A 16,740-nucleotide genomic window follows, 5' to 3' on the forward strand; every position below is an offset into this window, starting at 1 on the left:
TTCTCATCATCCTCTTCTTCCTCCTCTGCATCCTCATTCCTGTTCCCCTCTTCAGGCCCTTGGGGAGGTGGTGGTGGTGGAGGGGGTGGGGGTGGTGCTGAAGCAGGTGCAGCACCAAGTGGCAGTTCAGCAGCCAAGGATGCCATCTCGATGATGGTGTAGTCTGCAGGTGGCAGCAAAAATCACTGTGTTCTGAAGAATAGCCAGAAACACAATGGGAATAAGCTCTTGGGCGTGGTCTTTTATAGGGGTGCTTGTGCGCGGTCTGCGGACATGCGCACTGTTCACGGACAGATCGAACACAAAAAAAGGATCGGAAAGTTTCAAAAGGTATATAGAAACTCAAGATTGCTATGTGGGACTTGTGCCATGGTGAGATTTTATTGAAAAATATTATGGATTAACTGAAAATGTACTTTTAAATTGTTCGGGGACACGAACAGTGTCCGCATTTGAGGACAAACGATGAGCGTGGGTGCGGTCATATGATCTGTTTGCGAACTAGTCAGCGAAGGAAGCGCCTGTCCGCAGGACACCAAGTGCACAGAGATTGGTTAGCGCATGCGCATTGATGTCCTACGGACACTGTTCGGGTTCTGAAGTAATTAAAAGTGCGTCACACATGAAACAAACATTTCAGGATACCGCGTGTGTTTTTAGAACAGTTTCAACTTGCTAAAACAGGTGTGGTGCTCTTCAGGACACCTCCATTTTCGTTTATGTATGAACATTTCAGAACACTCGCACTGTCCGCGGACACTGTTTCAAAGCTGCTATTCACCCTATGTATATGTATCACTTGATGTGATTGGACCCACAGGGAAAGTACAGCCATAAAAAAAAACAGAACTATCAGAAAGTGCTCATAAGTCTATTGATTATCTTTATGCACAAAAAGGATTGCTGTCTTTCAAGCTTGTGTCTTCCCGTATGTATATGTTTCATATGATGTGACTGGACTCTAACAGAATTACTGTAAGAACCTACTTGAAGGATACGTCTACAAATAAAATAAAATGTTTAGTTTCTGACTGTTACTGAAGAAAACCATGTGGCCTAGATATGTCAGCAAAAGAAAAAAGAGTGAGCCAGACATGTGACGTCATCAGTGATGTCATCAATGACATTTGTGATGTCATCTTTGATGTCCTGGGTGTTAGTTTTAGCAGTGCACGGTGGTGGCGCGAGTTATGGTTGCTTAGCTTAACATAACTGGCGAATTGCAAGGGTTTTTCGGTTTTACTTGGAACCATAAAGTCCCTTTAACAAAGTTCTTTCACTGAATTTCATAGGTTTTTAGTAGCGCAACTTAACCATAACGTCCCTTTAACAAAGTTTTTTTCACTCAATATATATATATATATATATATATATATATATATATATATATATATACAGTAAAACATTTTTGTTAAAGGGACATTATGGTTAAGTTGCTCTATGAAATTCAGTAAACAAATGTTGTTAAAGGGACGTTATGGTTCCAAGTAAAACCAAAAAAAAACTGAAATTCGCCAAGCTAAGCAACCATAACTTGCATCACCACATTTTTCTTATGTATATATTTCATATGCTGTGAGTAGACCCTAAGTGAATTATTGTAAGAACACATTTGAAATATTAGTCTACAAATATAGTACTTTTTGAGTTCTTTGTTCCTAACTATTACTGTCTAAGATATATCATTAAAGGAAAAAACAGCGAGTTAGACATGTGATGTCATCAGTGATGTCATCAATGACATTTGTGATATCATCTTTGATGTCCTGGGTGTTAGTCTTAGCAATGCACGGTGGTGGCGCGAGTTATGGTTGCTTAGCTCACCATAACTGGCAAATTTCTGTTTTTTTTTTTGGTTTAACTTGGAACCATAACGTCCCAATAGGGAATCGGGGGTGGTAGTTGACAGGGTGAAGTGGTGGGGTGGGTTAGAGGGTGAGTTGGAGTTGGAAAGCCACATTTAAAACAAGAATTCGACCAAAAACTAGCACTGAGAAAAATGCACGATTAATGTGCAAACGAGGAAATTGACCTTGTTACAAACAAATACAACTGGCCACTGTATTGATGCTGACCATTTGAAATGCACACTTATAGCCAATCTGAAGTGTGACAGGAAATGTATGGCTTCCCACTGGTTACTTGTTACCTTTTGGCCAAATGGTCATTTGTCCACTCAGCGGGGTCTGTGTGGCTTCCAGCTCTGTCTTCAGCCACATTCGTCCCTCCTTGCCATCCATGTAGTGAATGGTGGATACCATCTTGTCTACTGCAAAGGGGTGCGCTTGTGGTGTGCAGCTGTGCCTTCCTGTGGTGGTGCACCGGCAGGGTGTGGATCCTGGACTTGAGGTCATTGCAGATCTTTTTGATGTCTTTGGTGTCCCTAGGCACTGTCTTTACTGCCACCTGATTTTGTCCTGCCACTCATTCCAAATGGTTGTCTTTCTATGGTGTGTGTTTTTCCTGCTCGCCATAACACAGAGCTCATCGAAATAGACCACTGCCACCTCCTCTTCCATCACAGTCAGTTTTTCCTTCTGGGATTCCTGATCCTCATTTTTTGGCACTTTGCTCTTCCCTTGTTCCCTTGGCATGATTCTACCCACTTTCACTCTTTCATGGACCAGCAAATGGGTAATTCTCAGGGGTTTCTATTCTTCCTACCTACTCTTTACCTGAGATGCAAATATAAGTACAACGTGAATTTGATGCGTTTCCAACCAAAACACTCCTCTATCTACTTATATGTATGCCTCCTCCACCCCTACTTGAAATAAATAAAAAAAATGTAGATGGCAGCTGGTCAACGGCAGAGGTTCATCCTCCAAGTGGCTGTGGCTAGGGTGGGCCATGCACGAGTTACAGTTTTTGAAGGCAGTTTATATGAGACTAATTTAACTTTAACAACATGATGTCACTCCCCCATGACACGAGACATCTATAATACTGTACCTCATAGCACTGGCGAAACCCCCTACCCACCATGATGGCTTTACTGAGAGCTGGGACGTTACTGTGGGGTAGGGCCGCAGCAATGGAGGATGGTCTTGCAACCGCATTAAATTTATAATAGCATTCCGAAGCAACATCCAAATACATACTGATAAAAAATGCCCACAGTATTTTACTACAAACTCTTGAAGCGGACTGGCAAATTTGTAAAATGAAAGGTAAAGATTATGAGTCATCTAGAGGGTCGAATTTGCCAATTCTTATAATTGACTGGACCATGTTATCATGCCTGCAATTGTAACACTGCTTTACTGTAAATAAAGCACCTACTTAATGCTGTCAGAATAATGTTTAGAATATCAGGAGGTCATTTAATAACAGTTTGCTCATGCTTGCAAGGTCCTGGGGTGTGAGCAGATCAGCAATGCTGTTGGCTTGTTACTTTTAATTCTGATGACAGATCTGTCACTGTACAGATCATGTGACTGATCATGTGACTGTAGTTCACGCCCCTTGACTTTAATACAATGCATTCAATTTAAGTGAGCCTGGAGTGACAGCAAAGCCCAGGAATGAGCTACGATGCGGCCATGATTACACAGAACCGTATACCCCAGACTGCCTTGATGTGGTTCACAGTATGAGGTGGGGGACAGGTGAACAGTAACTAATCTCACTCAAGCACTAGGCTTGGGTAGTGTAGCTCAGTCATAACGCACATCTTGTAACGTGCGTCTTCGCAGAGCAACACAAGTTCGAATCCCGGATCACTTAAAGCCCTCTTCGGTAGTAAGCATTATAAAAGAAACAATTATAATTATAAGCTACTCCAGAGAGAGAGGGTGTGGATGTGGAGGGTTTGATGGAAGAACAGTATCTAGAAATGTCACTGAGGAGTAAATTCTTGAAAGCAGGTAGTGAGTGGAACATCATCAGGCAAACAAACAAAGCATATCTTGGCCTAGGGCATTTGGCATTGTCAATGTTGATGAATTACATGCAATCATTTAAAAAATATATACAACTTATGGCTAGGATATTAACCACCTCCAGACTAGCAATTCCAAATATAAGTAATTTGTTTTGTTGACCACTTGGCAGTAGAAACAACATGCATTCAGCATTGAGTTAAGTTACCCATTTTAGCAAAAAGGACAGCGTTGCATCATATAAATGGGAAAGTTCTTAGTTATCTTGGGGAGACCGGCAGGTGGAGGGATGACAGTCCCTACAAGCCTCTTTGCCAGTTTCAATACACACGTTTGCATATAGGAAGGACTGACCTGGGTAAATGAATGATTTTACCCGAAGGGTGATATTCTACAACCACGCCCAGTTCCGCTAGGCTTCCAATGCCCTGTCCAGAAATGAGAAGGAGGTTTAAAGTGCCCATTGTCTAGGAAGAGTTCTTTCTCACAAAAAAAGCATTTTACCTACAGTGCTTCCCTGTAATTAATCCTTTTTTGTAAATCTCGTTAAACGGCTGATATGGAAAAGAATGCTTATACAGCTGAAGAAGAATTTTGGTAATGTGGCTCTAAGCCAGTACTCACAGCCGCTTCCTTCCCTGGCTGAGTGTTCTAACTTCCAGTCCACCATTAAACTGGCGATAATGTTCCCCTGAGCAGTTCTGTGCTCAGAATGAGGCACCCGTGTGTGCTGCGGGCAGGATATATGTGTTCAGGCATCATGACGCCTGCAGAATGACAGAGACACACACCAGAAAAAGCGACAGCCAAGGAGGTGCCGGCCCATCTAAGGGACGTCATTTCACCAAAATGCCAGGGGTAGCGGAAGTGACATCACCCGACCCTTGACCCCCTGACCACATCACAGGAAATTATGTTATTTGACTCCACCCCAAAGTGATATTGCGGGAAGCGATGGAACACAACCTTTCACCCCCTAGACAAAACAGTAAGTGGCATCACGTAGCATTGTACACTACGAAAAATATGGTATGATATCACTATAATGTGATGTACATTTCATACAAGAATGGATCGCCATATGTACCGCTAAGATCAGTGTGTGTAGGCCCATATTACCAAATTACTGTGAATGCAAGCAGACCTCCATGACCAAATGATAATGATGTGTTATTATATAGCACTTACGCTTAAGCGCTTTATATAGGAAAAATATACACCCAATATCACCCAACCTGAGTTGGTACTCATTTATCGACCTCAAAAGGATGAAGGGTTGAGCTGAGGTGTTTAAGAACAGACTAAATTTGTGGCTCACCCCCTCAAATGTGCCTGAAATAAACCTCTAATGAGTCTATCAATTATTGCATAGAATTCCAGAAAGACACATTATTTGGTATTCCTATTCTTTCTTATTTAGGGTCATTCCTGAAAGTTAGACTTGTGGCACCCCTGTTCTTTTTTTTTTTAAGAGGCCTGAACAAGAAAGCCCGTAAATCCTCCAAAAAGAATTACCATTACTGACAATCTGTTCAGCAGAATTACCACCATATGGCCCATGGCCATGCACCAATTAGTCTAGCAGTAATGATGATTGCCCCTGGAGGAGTTACTTTAAAGAATGTCTTGCAGAGTGCTAAATCTGCTGACTTTTGATGGATTTACGTCTACCGACAGCTGTATTTGGAGAAATAACCGAATGACAATTCCTCAAAAAATTGACTCAATTAGCAATAGGTGGAAATAGTGCTATGTTAGAAATCGGAAGGTATGTGGCAGCCATTGTTAATTATAGAAACCATTCAGAATTACCCATTTGCTGGTACATGCAAAGGTGAAAGAGGGTAGAATCATGCCAAGGGAACAAGAGAAGAACAAAGTGCAGAAAAATGTAATCGGGAATTCCCAGAGGATAAACTGACTTTGATGGAAGAGGAGGTGGCGGTGGCCGTTTTCTAAAAGCTCTGTGGTATCCCACACCACACACCATAGAAAGACAGCCATTTGGAATGAGTGGCAGGACAAAATGTGGTGGCAGTAAAGACAGTTACAAGGGCCACCAAAGACATCAAAAAGATATGCAATGTCACGGTTTTATAACACGGCACACTCCAGCCAGGACTCCTTCCCCTGACAATGAATGTGGCACTCAATAAAACGCTCTTTAGCTTCAATAAACCATGGTTCTTTATTTGAGTAGGCCCCAACCCGTCTCGCACCCACTCCAGAAGTAAAGAGCGACATAGTGCTGGCCACAAAAATGAAACTTTTTTTTTTTTAGGGGTAGCAAGGGAGACCTCTGACAAACACTAAGTGACGTCCCTGGCACATCTCAGGGAGATTGTGAGCCAAATCAGCCATGTCAGTTGAGAAAAAAAGAGTTATTTCTTTAAATGTCACGCTCAAGTACATTGGATTAGTGTGTATAGTTAGATCTTGCAGGCTGGGTGCACTTTTCTATATATTTTTTTCATCCCCCTATTAGTGGTGTAAACATTCCAAGAAAACGAACGAGAAACATTTTCAATTATTTTCATGGACGGTTTATAGTGATTTTTTCGAATGGCATATTTTCGAATGCCATTTACTCGAAACAATTTTGGTGAATTTATTTTTTCAAATGTTTATTTAAAAAAAAACATTGAAATGGAGGGGTTCCCCCCCAGACCCCCTTTTTTCAAATACACTTTTTTTTTGCCAAAATGTTTTCGACAAAATGGTGTTTCAAAAATACGTTTTTGAAAAAATGACTGGATACCTTCATGGACAATTGAATTCAGTGGAAATAATGAGCTCTCCCAGTGGGCCACGTAATCACTGTTGTTTATGCAGGTCATGCCCAGCTGAATGAGTAAAGCGATCTCCGTCACGCACGCTATAGCTTTACTTTATATAGCAACTCATGGTTATTGATCTCACATTTTGCTTCTTTCCTCATTGGAAGCATTAATTCACTGTTCAGTGTTTTTGCTTATTTTCTTGGAATGCATGGAAGTAAATATAACGAAAAAAATATATCTTAATTAAAGGCCAGGCTACTATGCAAGTCTATGCACTTAAGGGGGGAATCAACATTGACATTTCTCTTGAGGAGCAAGAAACTGCATCACTAATGGACGCCATTTTAGGACAGTGCATGAGTATTCAGGATAGCAGACAGATAAGGAGTCCTGCCCTGTTACTTGAAAAGTCACATTAAGTCCTTTTAAAGCAGACATTGTATACAGTTTCCTGCATAGTCCTGGATGTTTCGTATGTTTGATATTGTTCTGCCACCAGGGACACATATATAACCCACTCTTTTCCTTTTAATATAATACAAGCATGTTATCATATTTGGATGAGTAATCCAGCGGGTGCCAAGGATTCCATCACCAAGGGGTCAACATGCTGATCTATTCTTTAGGAATTCCTTCTTTACATGTATTCCACGTTTTCAATGAAAAAGATAATTTCTTCGACGAAAGCCACATGCAGTTTTAATTTGAAGGACATTGTTCAATAAAACGTGTCCCTAGTATATGCACTGACATGGCATTGAATACAGGAGCAACACAAACGCTGGACAATCGCACAGAGGCAAATGCAACAATGCAAACTGAGCAATGCGCAAACAAAATAAAACACCTGTCACAATATGCCTGTTCGAATTTCAAAATGGTTTCTAATCCAGATATTTGCATTTGGTTTCTGGATTAGTTAACTAGAGACTCTACATTTACTGCGACACGGTTGCCATTAGACAGAGCTGCTTATTCAGTGAAAACAGTGCATGCATCAGAAGGCTGTTTGCCCCGGATATGAATGATCGCACAGCAGTCTGAACCACTGATTGATGACGCCCTCTCATAATAAGTTGGAGCCATTGTCCCATTTGATTAATACTGTGTGGTCCAGATGAGCCTGTTTGCAGCATTGTTGTCTTCTCCTATAGCCCCACTTTAAAAAAAAAAAGAAATTGCCTTTAAAGTAATCTTTTTGTAAGCATTAGACTCCAGGTGACCCTCTAAATGGTTTCAGTGTTAGTGAATGTCAACTGAACCTTATCTTGATGGATGGCTCGTTCGTGCTGGTTTAAAAACCATGTATCAATTCCATTCTGCTTGATATAGTCGTTGAAGTGAGTTATGTTTCCCACGCAGTGTAATATCAACATCTTCAATGTTAGGTTTATATCAGGTGTGTGACATTTCAATTTCGTAGTTACAGCCAGGCATCTTAATCAACCAGAAATGAAAACTTGGTTGAAAAGTTGTTATGCCAAACTTCTGTTTTCTTCAAATTGGATCAAATACAATGGTTGAAGGAATGTTTTCACCCAAAATGTGCAAATGTGCAACTTTGATAACAATGTGAATTAGCTACACGTTTATCAATTGTATTACCTTTTGTTTCTAAGAAAACGTTCAACTTCGGTCACTTTTTGCATATATATATATATATATATATATATATATATATATATATATATATATATATATATATATATATATATATATATATATATATATATGTATATATATATACATTACATGGCCACGGTAGTGGCCATGTAGTTATAGTTAAGTTGGTGTTTCCATAGGAAGAGCACTTTTTGGGCGGCTTATAACTTCACTCTGGGTCACTCTGAATTTTTTTGCAAAGTTTGGTGAGGATTCGCCAGGGGGGGCAAAGTTATATGGGGGGGTCCCAAAACTTTTTTTTTTCCCATAGACTGAATGGGACAAAAAATGTGCTCGCGTCTACAGCCCAAACCGCTGGATGGATTTTCACCAAATTTGGACCAGGAGCAGCTGTCCGTATTGTTCGCTGGCAAGTTGAAAGTGTTCTAAGAACACTCATAATGTCCGCGGACATTAAAAGTTTCCATAGACCATAGTTGAAATGTTTGACTCTATGGATGTGATATGCTGCGGTGGTTGTTGCCAGGGCATAGAGTCTTGGGTGCATGGCCGTTTGGCCATGCACCCAAGACTCTATGCCCTGGCAACAACCACCGCAGCATATCACATTCATATTTGCTTATAACTTTGGGTGAAAAACAAATGTATAAGGAACAAAGGTATTAGATACTATGGATGTGATATGCTGCTATGGTTCTCCTTATTATTGTATACTTACTGTTTGGTCTAGTAACCAGAGTACATGTATGTCTTGTTAATTTCTGTGATAAAAGAAATTAGCATGTTAGTATTAGTATTTTGTAATGACTTATCACATTGTATAATCAATATACTTTTTTTTGGACCCTCATATTTAGTAGATTACAAATCAGAGTAATGTGCAATTTGCTCAGTTTCTGTATTTGTTGCTAAAATCATTGGGTCTGTGGGAGAAAAAAAAATCCATGTTGGATTAAAAAAACCCTTTCTCTGTTATGCTACAGTTTGTTTGTTTGTTTTCAGTGTTCACTTGTTGTTTCTGGCTAATGCTTTATACTTTGGCTTGTTGTATTTTTTTGGAGCAGTAACATATTATTTATTTGTTTTGATATTATGAAATTTTGGAGCCGTTAGATACCAATTGGCGTATTCTAGCTGTCTATTTTTTTGATATATTTTAGTGGTATTGATTTATCTATTTGCATATTGTTAAATTTTGGGACAGTTAGATACCAATTGGCGTATTCTAACTGTGTATTTTTTGGTCTAATTTAGTGGTATTCCTTTATCTGATTAGTTGTTGTAGAATCTTTGAGCAGTTAGATAGCTTTTGGAGTATTCTAACAGTTTATATTTTTTTAACACAAGTTTACTTAGGGTTTAAATACAGTTTAGTTATCAAATTTTGGTTTTTAGAACATCAAATAAGAGTTTGTAAGATTTCCTGGTAATCTCTGCTTTAGAGTAATGGTACTATCATTACATTCAAACCATCCACATTTCTTTTCTAAATATGCAGTGTAGTGCCCTGAATTGGTTGTGGCTCCTCCGTGGTAGATTATACCAATTGTTGTGAAGGTTTTCTTACCAAGTGATATTTGACCATGTGTGAATCCAGTCAGCTTGCAGTTGTTTTTGGTACCATCTGCATTGTAACGTAGAAGCATTAGTATTATGTATTTACTATGTGTTTGTATTACTAACGTGGAGCGATTATCTGAATTGCAGGTAGAGCATAATCTACCATGGTTTGCATTTTGTACAAGTCGCTAAAATGGAATGGATTCAAAATTTGGTATTGATATATATATGAAGCGTTCATTGGGGATTTCTTCTTGTGTCACATTGTTGCAGAGAGTGCATGTATGTTTCCACATGTATGAAATCTGAAAGATTTCATTAATAGGTATGTTTTTCTTTTCCAGTACTTGTGCAAGTACATTAGAAATTCTTGTGGATCTTCCTGTGAGTTTATAGTGAATTTCACCATTCCAGCACAGTAGTACAATTGTTGTCTTATTCCATAAACACTACACGTGTTGTCAGGATTGTTTGCTGCATTTCTGTGAAGTACTAACATTTGCAAACACAATGGGTCTGTACTGTGTAAGTAAATGTTGTCAACAACTGGTGGTAATTGAAATAGAATATTCATTGCTACATTTGCATAGCAACTTACACCAACTATATTTGAGAATTTAAATGGTCCACGTAGTTCTGTATCTAACTGCTTTTTTTGGAGTTTGCCTTCTTTCTTTAAAGAAGTACCTGGTTTACTTTCCCTAATTGATTCTTTTTTGCTTGTGGTACTTGATGAAGTATTAGTTTCTTTTACTCTCTTTGGAGGATTTGCAGTGACATCCTGTTGCATTTCTGTTTGATTTATTTTTCTTTTATAACGTTTTACTTTTTGTGGAACAGAATATGTGTTTAGGTGGGGGGTGTATAGTGAGCGAAGTCTATTGTATTCTAAAATGCAAGGAATATCAGCGTTTATTTTACTTGCATCAAAGTTGATTAGAAATAGACCGTCAAGTGTACGTAAGCGTGATAGTGCTACATAGCTCATGCCTTCTTTAAAGACTGTGTTACCAATATCTATCATTGCTTTGTCTAGGGTAAGACCTTGTGATTTATGAATCGTGACTGCGTATGTAAGAGTTAGAAAAAATTGTTCTCTGCGTACATGCATATCTTTGAAGAGAAGGAATCTAGCTGTTGAGCGTCCTATCCTTTTTACTTCTGAAAGTTTGTCAAAGAGTATTTTGGCAAACTGAATTTTGTTGTCGTGTGGGTATGTTTGAAAGCCAATAACTGTACCCAGTGCTCCATTAACTAGTCCTTGGTCCGCGTCAAGGTTACGTTTAAGCATTACTCTGCAATTTAAGGATAATTTTAATATCTTTTCTAAGCCTGCTGTGTTTGAGATTGATTTTTCTAAAATATTTAGTCTTGTTGTGGATTGGTCACACATGGGTAGTGTCAAACCATGTACATCTAGTTTGTCTGTGGCGCTAATTTCCATGATTGGTTGCATTTCTTTACTCATTACGCATGAACTAATTGAATTTGAAACAGCTTGCAAGAGTTGGCATTAAGGCTATACAATTGACATTTTTGTGGGCTAATTGTTCCATAACATCTGTAGCACATGCATTATCGCCATAAAGTGCATTAATGTGCTGGGTTTTCAATATATCTTCTGCTTCTTTAGAAAGTATACCAACTCTGATACTTTTTAAAATGTTGGCATAAGTGAGATCTGCAGATTGCCGCATGTTTTCTGTTAATTCTCTGTATTGGAAATGTTGCCAAAGGTTGACATTGCCAATGCTGCCAACAGTTTTACAGCAGAGTTTGTGTCCTAATGTTTTAAAAATAGGTTCACCTTTTACTGGTGTTAATTGAAGCAGATCTCCAAAAACAATAAAGTGTTTTCCTGCAAAGAGCCCTCCATAGTCTGTTTTGAGTACTTCTTGTAATCTGAGGTGAATCAAAGCTAACATCAGGTTGGAGACCATTCTCACTTCATCTATTAGTAGCATTTTCATTTGTTTCAATACTCTGCGTAATTCCATTGTAGCTTCTGCAGAAAGTTTGTAATAGTCTAATTTGTTCTGGTGTTCTACTGGTAATAGTAGTAATCGGTGTAATGTAACCCCACCTATGTTGTAGGCAGCTAAACCTGTTGGGGCAGTGACAACAGCTGACAGTTTGTTGTTTGTCAATTGTTGAAGGAACTTACTAATGATTTTGATTAGGAATGTTTTGCCAGAACCAGCTTCACCACTGACGTACAGTAGTATAGGTTTATAATTATAGCAGGAACATTCTTTATTTTCATGTTTTACACCATGTGCAATTTGTTTTGTTACTTCTTGATCATTGTTTAGTTTTGATTGTAGTATAGTTAAGTCTTCTTTATCTTCATACTGACACATGGTGTTTTCTACTTCTTTCATAGCTAATTCTGCCTCATTTATTATTAGTGGTTCTCCCAGTGGTTCTTGGCTTCCTGTTACAGAAGGTTGACTACTGTCACAAGTGTCCTTATCTAGTTGGGCTTGGAGTTCTCCTTCGTGTTGCTGTTCATTGTGCAACATTGTTTTGTACTGTTTAAGGTTTACATCAGTTATAGTGCTTTCATTTGCTTTGAAAGTATCCTCATGTGAGTCATAGTTATCTAGTAATTGTTCTTCTTTTCTCCATGGTTTGAAGAGTTGTAGCAGGGACATGTAATATACTTCTTTATGTTGAGGAGTCTTTAATGACAATTTGATATGATTAATTAAATTTGGTTTAGTGAGTTTAACTAGCTGCCTTCACAGTTTGTCACTCTATATTTACCTTTTTTTCATCAGGTTTCATATTATTTTGTATGTGTAGTTTTGGGCTATGTGGTATAGACACATGTTTTCCAAAGTATTACTTCTGTTTGGGTAGTATGTGTCCAATAAATTGTTTTTTAAAATGTCTTGGCTGTTGGGATCATGTTTGGCTATTGTTTCTATATCTTCATATGATTTTAGAACTCTTTTTCTAGATTTAGCTGGACCAAGACTTAGCCATACTCTATTTTCAGATTTACCATACAATGCTGTACCAGTTAAACCATCAGCTGCTTCATATGATCCACATTCTCTATGGGTGAGCATATTGATGCCCAAGCTGTATAATTTCTGAGATAGTGTTTTATCTGATGACAGGTCATTCCAGAGGTCTTGGAGCTCTGTCTTTTCTGCTTTAGTTAAGTATTCTCTGACACATCGTGCAACTGCAGTAGAATTGTCTGCAATGTACTGCACATCTATGTTTGCATTCCATAAGTGGGCAATGATTGCATTATAATCATTGATATATTTTACTTCTTCTTTTCTTTTTATGTAATATGTATTTTTAGGTGACTTACCTTTAACACTATGTCTAACTGAAGACATCAGGTTGTTCACTTGACCTGTATTTGTAAATGGTCTAGGAAAACCAAATCGGCATTTGATGTATTATTTCCCTTTGTTTTTGTATTTGCGATGACAATATTATCCACATTTGTGTCTTTGAAATTGTAAAATTTGTGCATGAAGATCACTTTTTGTGGCTTCTTATGGAATTTCACAAGTGACATATTTTTCAATAAATTGTAAAACAGTGGCATCACTGTCTTGACCAAATTTAGGAGCATCTTTAATCCATAAAAGCATGTGGATATGTGGTGCTCCTCTCGCTTGGTATTCTTTTCTCTAAAAGAAGTGTTGCACTTCTCCAAGGGGAGGAACAGTTTTATTGCAAATAAAATGTAGCATAGCAATGAAGCGATGGTGAAAATATCTTGAAACATTAACAGGATCCAAAGAACAAAGTTCTCCAGGTGTTAGTATATCTATGTTTGTTTTGTTTTTATTTGATATGCGTAGGAAATCATGTAAATCTTCCCATGCATATTCTGCACAACTTAATGTAACAAACCAAGTGGGTGGGCCAAGGTTTCTGATCATACAACGTACATCTCCATGACGTTGAAACCAATACTCTTTAGTACCACGCATATTTGCTAATAGATTTGTAATATTTGATTGTAAAACCTGATTCTTTTGTTGCACTTTTTCTAATAATTGTGTAGCTGTCATATTTTGAAAGTGTGATCCTGATTTTAATATGTGTGCAACTCTGTAACATAAAGTTGCTAGTTTACTTTCAAAGAGTAGGTGGAATATGTATTCCACATTTTGTCTAAATCTGGGATCTTCAGAATACATCTGTAATGAGCGGTATTCTGAAGCTGATATTTGAATAGGTCTATCATCATACCTTCCTCCTTTGCCAGTAGGAAAGAGTAGAGGAAAAGCACAGGCTTCTATACTTTTTTCCAATATGCTGTTTGGCGATCCTTTTGTTTGACGCATTTGGTAAGTTTCCAGTACATCTTCTACAGTGTCATTACAGTGCAAAGGATGAATTGTATAATGGTCTAAAGTATTTGATATTGTAGCAGGATCTAGTAGCTCAAATTGACCAGCTTCTTGTGTTTCTTGAATTATTTCAGTTGTATCTTTCAAGTTTTCTTCAATATTAATTTCTTTGTAATATTCATTATTCTCTTTAAGATATTGGAAGGCTTGTCTAACTTTATATAAATCTACCAGCTGTTGCCATATTTTTTTGTCTTTTGTAGGTACTCCATTTACTAAGATAATTAAAGATTGCTGCATTGGACGTTGCAGTCCTAGAGTATGCACATTTTCTTTTAGATCCAATGGTAAATAAACTACTTTTCCACGAATGCCTTTTACCAATTCAGAGGGAGGTAATTTTGCTGTTTTTGGTTGAAGGCGTATTATTGCTTGAAATGGGCGTACTGTTTGAATTATGATGCTTTCATATAAATTAAGTTGTTGTAGGGGTTTTGGTACTGGGTATAATTCCAAATTATTTGTGATAGCACGTGAAGGAGTTTGGTTGTTGTCAAGTTTTGTAGTGCAGTAACTGCAAAGTATTAAGGGCTCAGTTATTTCGTATTTGTTTTCTGCTACAAGGTAGAGAGCTAATTCAAACCCTTTAGAATCTTCATTGTCTTCTATTTTGTATGATAGGTCTACAGTTTTTGTGTTACTTTTATAAAAAGTTCTACGGCAGCACACACATACATGGTTTGGTACTTCAGCTGATGTACTTTTAAATTTTAGTATTTCTTTTTTGTATGTGTTTAGCAAAAGGTTGCCATGTGTAGAATTGTTGCTTAATTGGTTTAAAGCTATTTCATTCTGTAAATGGCTTTCACTTCCAAAATATTTTTTCTGGATATAGTGAATTTCTTCAAGTAGGACTTTTGCTGTACCATGTAGAAGGATGTTATTTAACTTTGCTAGTGCTAAAGCAGGACTTTTAGCATAGTACAGTTTATAGACTAGATTTCTTATAGTTGAATGATGTGTTGATATCCTTTTGATATCATGGAAAGTGGTTTTACAAGTAGGTCCTGTAATACAGGCCAATGAATGTCCTTGTAGTCCTGTGTATTTGCGCACTGGACAGGTATCCATATTTTGCAGTAATTTAATTTTGATTTTGTCTTTGCTTTTTACATAATTATTGAGGAATTGGCGTAAAGATTTGAAACATTGTTTGGGAATGTTACACATTGACGTGCATGGCCATTTGTACACTAGACGTTCTGATTCAGTTGAATGGAGGGGTCATTCTAAGTTTTCAGGGCATATTTCTGTAAGGAGTACTTCTTGTTCCATTATGGTATTATTCACTTTTTCATAACCTCCACCACTGCTATTTATGGCAATTGTATTTGTTTGCTTTTGTTTCTACGCTTCTTCATTAAAATATGGTTCTGTGCTCGTAGTGTGATTCCATTCACCTCCGCAGATACTTAAGTTCTTTCTGTTGACATTTTGCTTATTGAGAAGTCTTTTTTGTAATTTAGTTATTAGTTTTGTTAGTGGTTTCATTTTGTTTAACAGTAAAATAAATAACTGTCTTTTGAGAAGAATTGCACTGTCCATCAACGCTTCTAAGATTAATTTCCTACGATGGGTTTTAAGCATTGAACCTGATTTCTCTCCTGTTTTTATAAGATTTTGAAGGACTTTGTGACGGTACATTTTGGCTAAAATACTTTTCTTGGTATGCTTACTTTGCATATTAAAATTTGAAGAAGTAGTTTTATCTGTAGTGGTAGCTGATTTTTTGTTTATTGGTTTTTGGTTTGTTTTACATTTTGATAGAGGAGGCAAAGTTTTTGTACTTGAAACTTCTTGTGTTTCACTAAATGACTGTATTAGCTGTTTTGTTTCAACTTTTTTTACAGATTCTGCTAGAGATGGATGCTTATGTTGGACACTTTTATTTTCATTTGCTCTACTTTTGCGTTGCTTTCTACGGACTTGACTTTTGGTAGGCATTCTTTAGGGTCTGTTGAAAAAAATAAAGAAGATATGGGTTGGGGTGTACTGCAATGTATGTGTGCTGTGTGCATGAGTGTTTGAGTAAGATGATAAAGATGTATGTAATGGTGTGTGATTGTGCATTGGGAACTACAACTAGTAGGGATAGGTATTCTTGAATTTATGTGTTACTAAACTGGGGTTCAGATGTCAAAAAAAAGTAAGCTAGTGGTGTGGAAAAGTACAAATAGTAAATCTAATGTATACAATTAAAACAGTTGTTTGTTCTATAATATGAAAATTGTAGCGGTTCAGTTGGGAAATTTGTGTGTCCAAAAATAGGAATTTGTGGGCCATTCTGGCTGTAAATCGCTGTTTAAGACATGGAGATTTTTGGACTTAATGGTATACAATCTCTATTTTTAGGCACAGAAATAGCTTGTATTAACGTTGTAGTATGTTTGAGTAATAATACAAATATTATGGTGATATTCTACTTACTGTTTTTCTTAAATTAACAGGTAACTTCTTAGTTCTTCTTTGTTCTTCGAAATTTGGCTGCTTCTTTTCAGGAGACTGGTCTTC

The sequence above is a fragment of the Ambystoma mexicanum genome, chromosome 7p, assembly GCF_040938575.1.
Source record: "Ambystoma mexicanum isolate Mex_15411 chromosome 7p, UKY_AmexF1_1, whole genome shotgun sequence".
NCBI lineage: Eukaryota > Metazoa > Chordata > Amphibia > Caudata > Ambystomatidae > Ambystoma > Ambystoma mexicanum.